Genomic DNA, 15,417 nt, shown 5'->3' on the forward strand with positions numbered 1-15,417 from the left:
ATTGTTCAGAATGTGGCAGCCAGGCTACTCACAAGAACGCCCAGGAAATAATGCCATAGAACACCAGTGCTGCAACATTTGCATTGCCTTCCAACTGAGTCCCGTGGCCTGTCTGAGATGCTAGTTCTGACCTTTAACATTCTTTGCGGCCAGGGTCCTTCTCCCATCATCGGAGGTTGCAACAACCAGCCCAACGTGACTTACTCCATATCCCGGGTCCTAGAGAAGTGCCCTTGGAAAGGACCAGGCGCAGGTGGGCTTTCTCCATTTCTGCCCCTGCCTTATTGTGGAATTCCTTGCCGCCCTACTTGAGAGCCATGCGTGACTGAGGGCCTTTTACTCTCACACTTCAGACCTGGCCCACACTTAAGACCTGGCCTCTGATGTGTCAGAGGCATTTTCAATTATTCAAAGCCAGAGGCGGCCTAGGTAATTTTCAATTGAATAACTGCGACGCTGATGAAGCACTTCCGCATTCCCCGCATGCTTCCTCGCTGGAATGCTTTGCTGGAGTCTTCTTTATGGCCTTTCGGTTAATTTAGCCTCCCCACACTTTAAGGTGGTACCTAATTTTCCTACTTGACAGATGCAACTGTCTTTCGGGTTGCAAAGGTCGACAACAGGCTACACACAATTGGTTGGAAACCCACTCCAACCCGGGCTGGCTTCAAACTCATGACCTTTTGGTCAGAGTGATCTTAATGCAGTTGACACTCAGCCAGCTGCGCCACAATCCCGGTGTATTTATCTGTAGATAAATAACCTTGTAAATAAATAAATAAATAAATAAATAAATAATAATAATAAACATTAATAATAATACACCCTCTGAATGCTGTGATATCTTGATAATAATAATAATACTATAATTGTCGGAACCCAGACGCTTTAAGGAGCCAGCCTCAAGAGTATGTCCAAATGGCCATCCAGCCTCTGTTTCAAAGCCTCCAAAGAAGGAGCCTCCACCACACTCCGGGGCAGAGAGTTCCACTGCTGAACGGCTCTCACAGTCAGGAAGTTCTTCCTCATGTTCCGATGGAATCTCCTCTCTTGTAGTTTGAAGCCATTGTTCCCTTGCGTCCTAATCTCCATGGAAGCAGAAAACAAGCTTGCTCCCTCTTCTCCTCCCTGTGACTTCCTCTCACATATTTATAACATGGCTCTCATCATGTCCCCTCTCATCCTTCTCTTCTTCAGGCTAAACATGCTCAGCTCCTTAAGCCGCTCCTCATAGGGCTTGTTCCCCAGACCCTTGATCATTTGAGTCGCCCTCCTCTGGACACATTCCAGCTTAGAGTCAATATCTCTCTTGAATTGTGGTGCCCAGAATTGGACACAATATTCCAGGTAAAGTAGTCTAACCAAAGCGGAATCGAGCATGGGGAGCAAGCTTGTTTTCCCTTGATCAAACAAGCCTATTATATACGTCTATTTGGAAGGTATTTGCCACTCAATTGTCTGACACCAAAAGGGAGAAACAACAGGCAGGAGAGAAATTCAATCTCGCACCATTGCATGTGGGTTGGAAAGGAAACCTATCAGCTCCTTCATCAGCAGAAGGAGAAATGGTTTGAATGTGTGTGGAATTATCTTCTGTTTTCACGCCTTGCCTGGACGGGGTCGCGCGGGGCAGAGAAGCCCGTTGGTGTCGCAAACAATTGCTTTCAGTTCCTGCCGGAGAGACTCAGATGTGGGTTTACCAGGCAGAGCCCAAATGCGCACAGATGCATCCCGAAGCTCCAGCGCAGACATAAAACTCTTATGCAAGTCATAATCCTCTCACCGGCTCCTTAATTCCGTGATTTTAAGGCCTGTGCTGTTCCGAGCGTGGGTTTTCAAAAGGCATTTTTAGACATGGAAGACTTCCATCTGCATCTCTCTCTCTCTCTCTCTCTCTTGCTCCACCTGATGAAGCTGCAAAAACTCCGACTGGTATTTTTATTCCTGTGGCTGGTTTCACCTCCTGCCCTTAAGTCTCCCGCTAAGGCCCAGGATAATCACGTTAAATGGACACTATACCCTCAAAGTTCATTCAGGTGCTGTTATACAACGTATATCCTCCGACTCTCGTGTTAATGGCCTTAGGAAAAACGAATTGCTTGAGGGGGAAGGTTCCTTTTGGGGGCCTTGCAAAAGGAAATGAAAGCCATAAATCTCACATAAAGGGAGCAGCGTTTCCAAACACCCAAACTCCATTTCGATGTGGCCGCCATGCGACGGATAAACAGAGCCAAAGGAAACAAGGCCAAAACGGGGAAGAGAGATATCGTCTGCAAATAAAATAACAACAACCTGCAAACGAGATTTTCCAGGTCACCAAAGCGTGCAGCGGAAATTAATAGCAACAGGTGAGATCGGAGGTGACCCCCCTGAAGTCAAACATGACCCCCCCCCCATAAGAGATAGTAATAGTAATAGTAATAGTAATAGTAAAGGAAGGAAGGAAGGAAGGAAGGAAGGAAGGAAGAGCAAGGGAAGGAGGGAAGGAGGGGGAAAGAAGGAAGGAAGGAAGGGCGAGGGAAGGAGGGAGAAAGAGAGAAGGAAGGAAGGAAGAGCGAGGGAAGGAGGAGGAAAGAGGGAAGAAAGGAAAGAAGGAAGCAAGGAAGGGAGAGAGAAGGAAGGAAGGATGAAAAGGAAGGAAAGAAGAAAAGAGAAAGAGAGGGAAGAAGGGAGAAAAGAGGGAAGGAAGGAAGGAAGGAAGGAAGGAAGGAAGGAAGGAAGGAAGGAAGGAAGGAAGGGGAAGAGAGAGGTAAGGAGGAAGTAAAGAGCGAAGGCTGGAAGGATCGGATGGCGAGAGAGAGGAGGGTCTGAGGAAAGAGCCCGAGGGCCTGGCTTTGCCCATACCTGTGATAGAACCACTTAGGAAATGACATTTAGAACCCCGGGACAAAAAAAACCGTGTTACATGGTGTAATTAATCCTTTGTAATTTAGCAAATGACCAACTGACTAATCCGAGTGCCTCTCGCCCCTTCCTGGAAATCTGGTGCTTTGAAAAAGAAATACGCTGAGTGCAAGGCAGGCGTGCGCTCTTCCCTTTCGCTCCGTCATTCAGAAAATGAGTTTCTTGGGATGTGAACCAAACCTGACAAAAGAGCCAGCGCAAAGCTCTTAGGTGAGCCAAAGAAAGAAGCAGGCTGCGTTTTCCTTTGCTGGAAGGTCACCGTGCCCTTGCAAATTGCAAGAAGGGCAGGTTGGGAAAGGGCAGGGCGACTGACCAGCAAGAACTGCTGTCTCGGTCACTTCTGTATCGAAGGCAGAGGCAGCCAATTAATCAAATATCCAACTAATCATTTGTTGTTGTTTATTCGTTCAATCACTTCCGACTCTTCGTGACCTCATGGACCAGCCCAGGCCAGAGCTCCCTGTCTGCCGTCACCACCCCCAGCTCCTTCACTTAACTAATCCTAGAATAATTGAATCTCAGAGACCCCCAAGGCCATCTAGTCCAACCCCATTTGGCCATGAAGGAAGGCACAATCAAAGCATCCCTGACAGATAGCCATTCAGCCTCTACACATATAACGCTGTTAGAGACCCTACATTGGGTCTTCTTAGGTCCACATCATGGGAGCACGTAAGGAAGGAGACAGTCCCAAAATAAGATTAAAAAAAGAAGACGGTAGCCTGGCAGCATACGCAGATGCTACCCTTCAAGTGACTGCCGCGCCCCCCTTGGCTTTTGTACACCGTTATATACCCTCAAGTAAACAAGAACATTTTTTTGGTCATGGAAAGTATTCGCTTTCTAGCCCCTCTCCCTTGACCTTTTGATGGAAAGTACCTTCTTATACCTGCAGACTCTGCACTTAACCACAACCTTTGGCTTAACCACAACACAACTACTTCCTATGTAGGCTTGAACTTTGTATGATCTCTACATGTCACATCTTGTACCAGCAGACTCTGTGCTTAACCACAACCTTTGGCTTAACCACAACACAACTACTCCCTATGTAGGCTTGAACTTTGTATGACCTCTACATGTCACATCTTGTACCTGCAGACTCTGTGCTTAACCACAATCTTTGGCTTAACCACAACACAACTACTCCCTATGTAGGCTTGAACTTTGTATGACCTCTACATGTCACATATTGTACCTGCAGACTCTGTGCTTAACCACAACCTTTGGCTTAACCACAACACAACTAGTTCCTATGTAGGCTTGAACTTTGTATGACCTCTACATGTCACATCTTGTACCTGCAGACTCTGTGCTTAACCACAATCTTTGGCTTAACCACAACACAACTACTCCCTATGTAGGCTTGAACTTTGTATGACCTCTACATGTCACATCTTGTACCTGCAGACTCTGCGCTTAACCACAACCTTTGGCTTAACCACAACACAACTACTTCCTCTGTAGGCTTGAACTTTGTATGACCTCTACATGTCACATCTTGTTTCTTAAAACATTTTCCTCGGTGTTGCTCTTTTTTCTACAGAGAAAGGGTATATTTCTCTTTTGCTGTTAATTTCATTCAAAGCCCCTTGCTTAGCATTTGCAAATTTCATTCAAAGACCCTTTCAACACAGTTTGAACTACATTGAACCGATAGATGGGCCTATCTACAGCAGCATTTCTCAATCTGGGGGTCGGGACCCCTGGGGGGGGGGGGGTAGCGAGAGGGTTTCAAAGAGGTTGCCAAAGAGCATCAGAAAACACATATTTCTGATGGTCTTAGGAAGCCCGTTGCACAGAACGCTGAAGATCTCTCCGCCGGTTGGAGGGAGGCTCCTACCAGCAAGTTCCTTCAAAGCATGGGGGTTCTGTGTGGGAAGTTTGTCCCAATTCTATCGTAGGTGGGGTTCAAAATGCTCTTTGATTGTAGGTGAACTATAAATCCCAGCAACTACATCTCCCAAATGTCAAGATCTATTTTCCCCAACTCCACCAGTGTTCACATTTGAGCATATTGAGTATTCATGCCAAGTTTGGTCCAGATCCATCATTGTTTGAGTCCACAGTGCTCTCTGGATGCAGGGGAACTACAACCTCCAAAACTCAAGGTCAATGCCCACCAAATCCTTCCAATATTTTCTGTTGGTTATGGGAGCTCTGTGTGTCATGTTTGGTCCTATTCCATCATTGGTGGAGTTCAGAATGCTCTTTGATTGTAGGTGAAATATATATTCCAGCAAGTTGCATTGACTGACCGTCCACAGAGGGTCCCATACTTCACACTTTAACAACACAACCGTTCAATGCAAAGGCTTCCCTTTTTTCGATAGAGTTACAAGCTGGGTAGATGCGGGGAATGATGCCGTGGGTGGAGCGTGTCTGGATTTCAGGAAGGCCTTCTTTGACAATGTCCCCCATGACCTTCTGGCAAGGAAACGAGTCCAATGTGGGTGAGGCAAATCTACGGTGAGGTGGATCTGGAATTGGTTAAATGGACGAACCCAGAGGGTGATTCTCCCTAAGGCTTCCTCTTCATCCTGGAAAGAAGGGACGAGTGGAGTGACACAAGCAGGGTTCCGTCCTGGGCCCAGTCCTGCTCAGGATCTTCATTCATGACTTAGATGAAGGGCGAGAAGGCAGGATCATCAAGTGTTCAGACGACACCAAATTGGGAGGGAGAGCCAAGACTCCAGGGGACAGGAGCAGGATTCAAAACGATCTTGACAGATTAGAGAGATGATTGGCCAAAACTAACAAAATGAAGTTCAACAGGGACAAATGCAAGATACTCCACTTAGGCAGAAAAAACAAAATGCAAAGAGACAGAATGGGGGACGATGAGGCCTGGCTCAAGAGCAGGACGTGTGGAAAAGATCTTGGAGTCCTCGTGGGGAGGAAGGTGAACATGAGCCAGGAATGTGATGTGGCGGCAAAAAAAGCCAATGAGATTTTGGCCTGCATCAAGAGGAGCCTAGTGTCTAGATCCAGGGAAGTCCTGCTCCCCATGCTCTATTCCGCTTTGGTTAGACCACACCTGGAATATTGTGTCCAATTCTGGGCACCACAATTCAAGAGAGAGATTGACAAGCTGGAATGTGTCCAGAGGAGGGCGACTCAAATGATCAAGGGTTTGGAGAACAAGCCCTATGAGGAGCGGCTTAAGGAGCTGGGCATGTTTAGCCTGAAGAAGAGAAGGATGAGAGGAGATATGATAGCCATGTATAAATATGTGAGAGGAAGCCACAGGGAGGAGGAGGGAGCAAGCTTCCTTTCTGCTTCCCTGGAGACTAGGACGCAATGGAACAATGGCTTCAAACTACAAGAGAGGAGATTCCATCTGAACATGAGGAAGAACTTCCTGACTGGGAGAGCCGTTCAGCAGTGGAACTCTCTGCCCCGGAGCGTGGTGGAGGCTCCTTCTTTGGAAGCTTTTAAACAGAGGCTGGATGGCCATCTGTTGGGGGTGATTTGAATGCGATATTCCTGCTTCTTGGCAGAATGAATTTGGACTGGATGGCCCATGAGGTCTCTTCCAACTCTTTGATTCTATGATTCTCGCCAAAATGGAACTGTGGAGGAGAGTCTACTGAACAAGCCAGTACCTGCCACATACATTGCTTAAGTTGCATTGACCGACCGTCTGTACAGGGTTCCATACTTCACACTTTAACAACACAACCGTTCAATGCTAAGGCTTCCCGCCAGAATAGAACGGTAGAGGAGAGTCTACTGAACAAGCCAGTACCTGCCGCATACGTTGCTTAAGTCGCATTGACCGACCGTCTGCACAGGGTTCCATACTTCACACTTTAACAACACAACAGTTCAATGCAAAGGCTTCCTGCCAAAATGGAACTGTAGAGGAGAGTCTACTGAACAAGCCAGTACTTGCCGCAGACCAGTACTGCCATCTGTTGAGGAGCTACGAAGGTCCTTTCAATACTAAGGCTTCCCATCAAAATGGAACGGTAGAGGAGAGTCTACTGAACAAGCCAGTACTTGCCGCAGACCAGTACTGCCATCTGTTGAGGAGCTACGAAGGTGGAGGCATTACTTTTCACTCAACCTCGTATACTCCCTGTGCAGATTAACCTGGGCTACTAGGAAACAGTACAACACAACAACAACATTGGGACATTTTCCCTCCAGCCTGACGCTGTGTTCAAGGGATCCCTTTTATATGGTATTGCGTTGAGATTGGGTGGCGAGTTTCCCGTTCCTCCGCCCCATGCCCTCCATAACAGCTCCAAATGTATACAATTACTGAAAGCTTCCAGCGACATTTAATGAGTTAATGACAGAGCCGTAACGAGATGCGGCAACATCGAGGCACAAAGACAGCCAACGTGGAACAAATACACACACGCCTCTCCATGCCAACCCACTCATGTCGTTCTTGAAGGCAACCAAGAGGATTTCCCCCACTGTTGAGCATTGCCAAAGTTGTCTAGTTGGCAATGTAATCTGGCTGCCGCTCGTTGGACTAGTTGAAGCTTCCGGGCAGTCTTCAGAGGCAACCCCACGTAGAGAGCGTTGCAGTAGTCTATACGGCATGTAACCAGAGCGTGGACCACCGTGACCTATTGATGAAGTCGAGCATGTCCCGTCCCCCCCAATACGGGATGGTAACTTATAGTTCTGCAAAGGGCAAGGGTACCAGACTGCACAAAGGGGTTAAGTTTTGGTCAATTTGCCAAGACACTAGCAACAACAAGGACCCCACAAGGCTTTCAGGGAAGAGCCTGGCCTTGGGGCCCCAGTCCTGGGAGGGAGTTATAGTTTCCCAAGGACCAAAGACCAACTCGATCCTGGCATTGCAGAAATCAATTCTTTGGCTCAGTGAAGATAATCAAGCACCTTTCCATGACTTTTTGGACTTTCCTCAATTTCCTTTTGGCTCAAAGGAACTCATTTTCACGTCTGAACTTCCCCAATATGAACTATGGATTCATACTTTAATAAAATTAATATTTTAATCAATTTCTGTGGCCGGTGGAGGGAGAGAAGGGAGGTTTGATATGAGTTTCTTCTGGATCCCTATATTTCCCCATGTATTTTTCCTTGGCACCCCAACCCCTCGCCCCTTCCTCATGGGGAGGGGGAAAACTCCTCAAGGCAGCGGTCAGCTATTGAAAGGACCATCAACAAACACAAAAACCCCATATCATTGGAACTCTGGCATGAACAATAAGACTTGGAATTCCTATTTGGTTTCAAAGTGGAGCCATCAGACTGGAATTCCCTTTTTGCCAACTTTTTGGTCATTTCACAAGAGGAGCGAGACGACCCTCGGGAGGTCGCCTTCCCAATTTTGTTTACTTCACTCAAACTAGACATTCCTGCCAAGCCTCTCCTTTGTGCCTTATCTGATTGTAGCAGGAAGACCCGGAAAAGGTGATCAGGGCTCATCACAAATCCACTCAAGGACCAGAGGAGGCCCTAGGTAATTTTCAATGGTAAACAAACAGTATTTTGGCGCACACTCCACCACCAATCATTGATATATATTTTCTGTTTGTCGTGGGAGTTCTGTGTGCCATATTTGGTTCAATTCCATCATTGGTGGAGTTCAGAATGCTCTTTGATTGTAGGTGAACTATACATCCCAGTAACTACACTTGCCGCACTTGCTCCCTTGCCTGGCCCACTTTGGGTCCGGAGGCGTGCCTGAAGACCCCGGCGTGTGCACCAAAAGTCACCTCTTCTCCTGACTTTCTCCTCAGCCATTGGGACCAAGAGAGAGAGAGAGAGAGAGAGAGAGAGAGAGGTGGAGATGCCCATCTTTCCTGAAGGAAGGCGCAAAAACAAAGGAGGGAGCGGAGGTGGGAGATACCTCCAGCTGGAGGGGCTCTTTCTCTCTCTCTCTTGGTCCCAATGGCTGAAGAAAAAGTCAGGAGAAGAGGCAACTTTTGGTGCGCACGCTGGGGTCTTCAGGCACGCCTCTGGACCCAAAGCGGGTCAGGCGCGGCGGCTCCGCCCCTTGGCCCACCCGTGGATTGGGGAGAGGAGAGGAGGTGGATGGAGCGCCGGGGGATCGGGAAAGGGAGCCGGTCATGGGGAAAGGATCGAACGCGAGAACGATTGAGTGCCGGCTCTGCTCGTGCACCCATTGGGTGGCCGGGTGGAGCAGGAACGAGAGGGGTGAGGCGAGGCTCAAGGGCCCGGCCCCTTTGGGAAGAGGATCGCCCGGCAGCGAGGCAAGAAAGCCGAGGCTCCCCCCGGACTGCTAGGGCTGTTGTGAGCTGAGGGAGCGCTCCTCAAGTGGCGGTCGAGGGGCATTTACAGAGGTGCCTCAGCGCCCCTGGCAAAAAAAAGTATTGTGCGACCGCTTACTTGCGTAATGCATGAGCCGCCCCTGTAGGCTGGGCATCCATCATAGACTGGATTTCTCTGATTCCGGGCCCCTGGGCATCAAACCCATTGATCCCTTCACCAGCCCATTGTCCCTGCTTCGTCCCGCCTCCCCTCTCCTGATTCGCCAAAGCACTGAAGCGGGGGGAGTTTTCCCATTGGTTCCTGCGCAGCGGAGGAGCTCTGCGATTGGCCCTGACGCAGGGTGGCCGCCCGCGCCTCCCCCCAGCTGGAATCGCGTCAGCCAATCACCTGCGATCCAGGAGGAGGGCGGGAGTTTTGAACTTTCAAACTTGTAAATTCCTATAAAAATGCCTCTTGTCTCTGTACTGGGATGCTTTGTAGGCGAATGATTGCTACATCGCATCCTTTTCAGCTGAATCGCTAATAAAAACACCTCGGTGCCTTTTCTTCAACTATGGTGGGCTTCATTCTGATTTTTTAATCTAAATAAAATGGCTGAAACCAGGCTTCTCTGGCTCGCCAAAGTAGCGAACCCTCTTTGGTGGGGTCTTAGGATCCCTCCTCCTGGGGAAGACCCTCCTAAAGCTCCTATCGGCTCCATTGAGAGCTGTTTTGGCCCATCTTGGGGCTTGATGCACTTTTGGAGAAGGGGGCTTGTTGCCCTTTTTGGCAATGTGTCGGAGAGGTTCAACCCCAACGAGTGGGGAGAGCGCCGTGCTCCTCCTGCCTCACAAATCCTTGGTTCTCTGTGGCAGAAACCGGTGCCCTTTCTTCCAATTTCGGAGTTGGAGAAGCAGCGCGCCTCTCGCAGATGGTGTGACCTGGTTTTGTCAAGTCTGTTTCCCTCTGATGTCTTTTCATGAAGCCGAGCCTGGAGATTTCTTTGGACTTCTCTGCGCCTCCGAATTTTGATTAAAGCGAAAAAGCCAAGCGCATCGCCCACAATTATGAAGAACAGCCGAGCAGGAATTCCCCCTTTGAGGATTACATTTAGAAGGGTTCGTTTTGACATTTCAATCTAATATCGCTTTACAGCACTGCGCTGGATTTCATTTTCTCATAATTGAGGAGTTAAAGACATTTTCGGGCTCTTGAGCCTCGCCAGGAAATGGTAGTTCTACACTTCCTCATCTACACTTCCTTATCAGAGTCCGATAGAGAAAATATCAACTGAAATGGGAATTGAACACTGTTCCCAACATCACAAAACTACCATTCCCATGATACCTTGTGGGACTTATTCACTTAGGCGATCCCTCGTTGGTTCAATGAAGTTCAACAGGGACAAATGCAAGATACTCCACCTAGGCAGAAAAAACGAAATGCAAAGATACAGAATGGGGGACAATGCCTGGCTCGAGCAGGACGTGTGAAAAAGATCTTGGCGTCTTCGTGGACAAGTTAAACATGAGCCAACAATGTGATGTGGCGGCAAAAAAAGCCAATGGGATGTTGGCCTGCATCAAGAGGAGCCTAGTGTCTAGATCTAGGGAAGTCATGCTCCCCATGCTCTATTCCGCTTTGGTTAGACCACTTCACCTGGAAGATTGTGTCCAATTATGGGTACCACAATTCAAGAGAGATATTGACTCTAAGCTGGAATGTGTCCAGAGGAGGGCGACTAAAATGATCCAGGGTCTGGAGAACAAGCCCCATGAGGAGCGGCTTAAGGAGCTGGGCATGTTTAGCCTGAAGAAGAGAAGGTTGAAAGGAGATATGATAGCCATGTATAAATCTGTGAGAGGAAGCCACAGGGAGGAGGGAGCAAGCTTGTTTTCTACTTCCCTGGAGACTAGGGCAGTTGTTGGCTATTTGTTTGAATTCTTCTTTGGTGATTTCTCCCTTTTTCCACTTCTTGTGCATGTCTCTTTTGTCTGGAGTTCCACTGCTGAACGGCTCTCAATGGCTTCAAACTACAAGAGAGGTGATTTCATCTGAACATGAGGAAGAATTTCCTGACTGTGAGAGCCGTTCAGCAAGTTAACTCTCCGCCCCGGAGTGTGGTGGAGGCTCCTTCTTTGGAAGCTTTTAAACAGAGGCTGGATGGCCATCTGCCAGGGGTGATTTGAATGCAATTTTCCTGCTTCTTGGCAGAATGGGGTTGGACTGGATGATGGCCCAGGAGGTCTCTTCCAACTCTTTGATTCTATGATTCTATGACACATGCATGACCTCCTAAGTAAACCTAGAAAAGATCTCATAAAACTGTGGAAGGCTCAGTTCAGACAGAGCAAATGGTGCCAAGCTGAAAAGCACCGATATTCTAACCAGGTATAAACCTACTTTGCTTATCGAATCAACCCAAACCCCAAAACACTGAGATGACACCACCCACGCATGTCAACTTGAGCTCTAATCTCTGGAGTCAGGGAAACAGGATTGTCTGGCATTCGTTTGCAGTCTGTGCATCTGCAACTGAACTCCAAGGGTGACACCTGGCGGCCTGGCCTTCACATGATGTACTCTTTCGCCTGCCTATTAAATTATTTCACTTTTGTGCTGTTCTCAATTAGTTGGATTTTATTATGTAACCGTTCATGCAATTTTAGGTTTTATTTATGACTAGTTGTACCCGCCACACGTTGCTGTAGCCAAATTTCCCTCCCTCTTTCATTCTTTCCTTCCTTCCCTCTTTCCTTCCTTCCCTCTATTTCTTTCCCTTCCTATTTCTATTCTTTCTTCTATCTCTACCTGTCTCTTTCCCCCCTTCTTTGCTCTTTGGTTGCAACCTTCCTTCTCTCCTTCCTTCCTTCCTTGTCTTTCATTCCTTCTCTCCTTCTCTTTTTCCTTTCACTTTTTTATTTCCTTCTCTCCTTCCTTGCTTCTCTTTCTTTCTTTCCTTTCCTCTTTCCCTCCCTCCTTGTCTCCTTCCTTCCTTCCTTGTCTTTAGTTCCTTCTCTCCTTCTCTCCCTCTTTTTCCTTGCACTTTTTTATTTCCTTTTCTCCTTCCTTGCTTCTTTCCTTCCTTTCTTCTTTCCCTCCCTCCTTGTCTCCACCCTTCCCTGTCTTTTGTTCCTTCTCTCCTTCTTTCCCTTTTTCCTTTCACTTTTTTATTTCCTTCTCTCCTTCCTTCCTTCCCTCTTTTTCTTTCCCTTCCTATTTCTCTTCTTTCTTCCATCTCTACCTGTTTCTTTCCCCCCCTTCTTCGCTCTTTGGTTGCATCCTTCCTTCCTTCCTTCCTTCCTTCCTTCCTTGTCTTTTGTTCCTTCTCTCCTTCTTTCCCTCTTTTTCCTTTCACTTTTTTATTTCCTTCTCTCCTTCCTTGCTTCTTTCTTCCTTTCCCTCCCTCCTTGTTTCCTTCCTTCCCACTTTCCTTCCTTCATTCCTTCCCTTGTTACTTCTTGACTGTCCCTTCCATTTAATTTGTATTATATAGTAATATTATATATATATATATATATATATAATATAGCAATCTATATAACAATATATAAAATATTGTATTTATATCTTACATAGAAAGAAGGAAAGGAAGAAGGAAGGAAGGAGGGAAAGAAGGGAAGGAAAAGAAAGAAGGAGGCACAGGAAGGAAGGAAGGAAGGAAAAGAAAGGAAAGGAAGAAGGAAGGAGGGAAAGGAAGGAGGGGGTGAAGAAAGCAGGGGAAGGAAAGGAAGGGGAAGGAAATTAAGAAAGGGAAAGGAGGAAAGGGAGGGAGGGAGGAAAAAAGGAAAGGAAGAAAGGAGGGACAGGAAGGAAGGAAATGAAGAAAGGGAAAGAAGGAGGAAAGGAAGGGAGGGAGGAAGGAAAAAAGCAGAGGAAGAAAGGAGGGACAGGAAGGAAGGGAAGGAGGGAAAGAAGGAAAGGAAGGAGGGAGGGACAGGAAGGAAGGAGGAGGGGAGGAAAGGAAGGGGAAGGAAGGAAGAAAAGGAAAGAAAGGGAGGGAGGAAAGAAGGGAAGGGAGTCCTTTCGGGTGGAGTGTGGCATAGGCAGCTACCTCCTCTGTGTGTGTGTGTGTGTGAAATGTGTGCTCGTGTTGCCGGAGACAGGCGAGCAGGTCAGGCAGAAAGGAAAGAGTGAAAAAAGAAAGAAGGGTCTCCAGAAAGTCCCTCCCCCACCCGCCGGCCTCTTCCAACAGGGAAAGGAGGAGGAGGAGGAGACCGCCCTCCTGGCAGAGCAGGGAAAGAGAAGGGGCTCCATGCGGTAAGCCTCCCCCTCCACTCCCATGGTGCCCACTTTCGCTTGCGTCTGTGTGTGTGTGTGTGGGGGGGGGGGGGATGCACACGTGCCTGGCTCCTCAAGCTTTAACAGCTGGCTGTTTCCCCGTGAGGAGGAGGAGGGGACGTGGCCATAGGTCTCTTTGTAGACATGCAGTTTCTCCTTTGTGGACATGCAGTTCAAAAGTCCTTTCTGCTTTTTGTTTCGTGGGGTTTTTTGAGTGGAGAACATACATTGGGTTGTTAGGAGTCCAGTGTCCTGGACAAGGAGGACCCCCAAAACCCACCCAGAAATGCCTCTCAATTCTTTCTCATTCTTCCTTCTGAAGCTCTATCAGTTCCCATATGCATCCTGGACAAGGAAGACCCCCAAAACCCACCCAGAAATGCCTCCCAATTCTTTCTCATTCTTCCTTCTGAAGCTTTATCAGTTCCCATATTTATTTTATTTATTATTCAAACTTTTATGCCGCCACTCCCCTAGGGCTCGGAGCGGCTTACAAGAACAGACTAAAATCTAAAACATTTTTTTTAAAAAAAAACAGCAATATCAAAGATCAAAGGCCTGTCAAAACAAATATGTCTGACATGCCCTGCAGAACACTGATAAGTCCCGCAAGGCACGGACTTCAGGTGGCAAAGTGTTCCAGAGTGATGGTGCCACTGCTGTGAAGGCTCTGCGTCTGGTTGCTGTTAGACGCAAGGTCTTGACACTGGGAATTTCCAATAGATCTTGGTCCTCAGAACGGAGGGATCTCTGGGGTTGGGAGGGGGTGAGGCGGTCCCTCAGGTCCATCGGCCCCAGACCATGCAAGGCCTTCAAGGGGAGTCCCATCCCTTTGGAAGTGATCCGGTGCTCAATGGGCAACCAATGCAGCTGCAGCAAGATTGGGGTGATGTGGCATCTCATCGGAATTCCCGCAAGAAACCGAGCAGCTGCATTCTGTACCAACTTGAGCTTCCGGATCACCGACAGAGGAAGTCCAGTCTTGAGATGACCGTAGCCTGGATCACCGTAGCTAGTTTGTCCCTGGACAGGGAGGGGGCCAGCAGTTTAGGTGAAAGAAGGCGGTTCTGCTCACGGCGGAGACCTGGGCCTCCATCATCAACAGAGGGTCCAAAAGGACTCCCAAGCTCTTGACCAACGAGGACGGGCATAGCGCCTCGCCATCCAGGGTAGGCAGATGGAGATCCCCACTGCCCGGTTGACCCAGCCATAGGATCTCCGTCTTTGCTGGATTCACCCTCAACCTGCTGGCACGCAGCCATCCAGTCACGGCCTCGAGGCACTGAGGGAAACAATCGGGGACAGAGTCCGGTCGGCCTTCCATCTTCAGCACCAGCTGAGTGTCATCAGAATACTGGTCACACTCCAGCCCAAAACCTCAGACCAGCTGAGCAAGTGGGCGCATAGAGATGTTAAACAAGAGAGGGGAGAGAATGGCCCCTGAGGAACCCCACAAGAGAGAGAGAGGGGGGACCTCTCAGAGACCAGGCCTCCCCTCTCCACTCGCTGTCCACGGTTGTGAAGAAAGGAGGGGAGCCAGTTTAAAGCTCTCCCCCTGACTCACTCCAACAGCAGCAAGGCCGTGGTTCAGAAGATGGTGGTCGACTGTGTCCAATGCTGCTGTGAGATCCAATCACACAAGCAGCACCGACCCGCCCTGGTCAAGCTGGCATCGAAGGTGATCCGTGATGGAGACAAGCACAGTCTCTGTCCCGTGCCCTGCACGGAAGCCGGACTGGGAGGGATCTTGTCTGGCTGTGTCGTCTAGGAATTGCTGCCACTGCTCCACTGCTGCCCTCTCAATCACCTTGCCCAGGAACAAGAGATTCGAAACTGGGCGGTAACTGGAGGGAACTGAGGGATCTAGATCTGGTTTCTTTAGCAGGGGAGAGAGAGACCACCGCCTCTTTTAAACCCTCTGGAAAAACTCCTTGCTCAAGGGAGCCGTTTATGATCTTCAACAGAGGGTCATGTAGTCCCTCCAAGCAGGATTTCACCAACCAAGAGGGACACAGATCGAGGGAGCAAGTGGTC

This window comes from Anolis sagrei, chromosome 10, assembly GCF_037176765.1.
Source record: "Anolis sagrei isolate rAnoSag1 chromosome 10, rAnoSag1.mat, whole genome shotgun sequence".
Lineage (NCBI taxonomy): Eukaryota > Metazoa > Chordata > Lepidosauria > Squamata > Dactyloidae > Anolis > Anolis sagrei.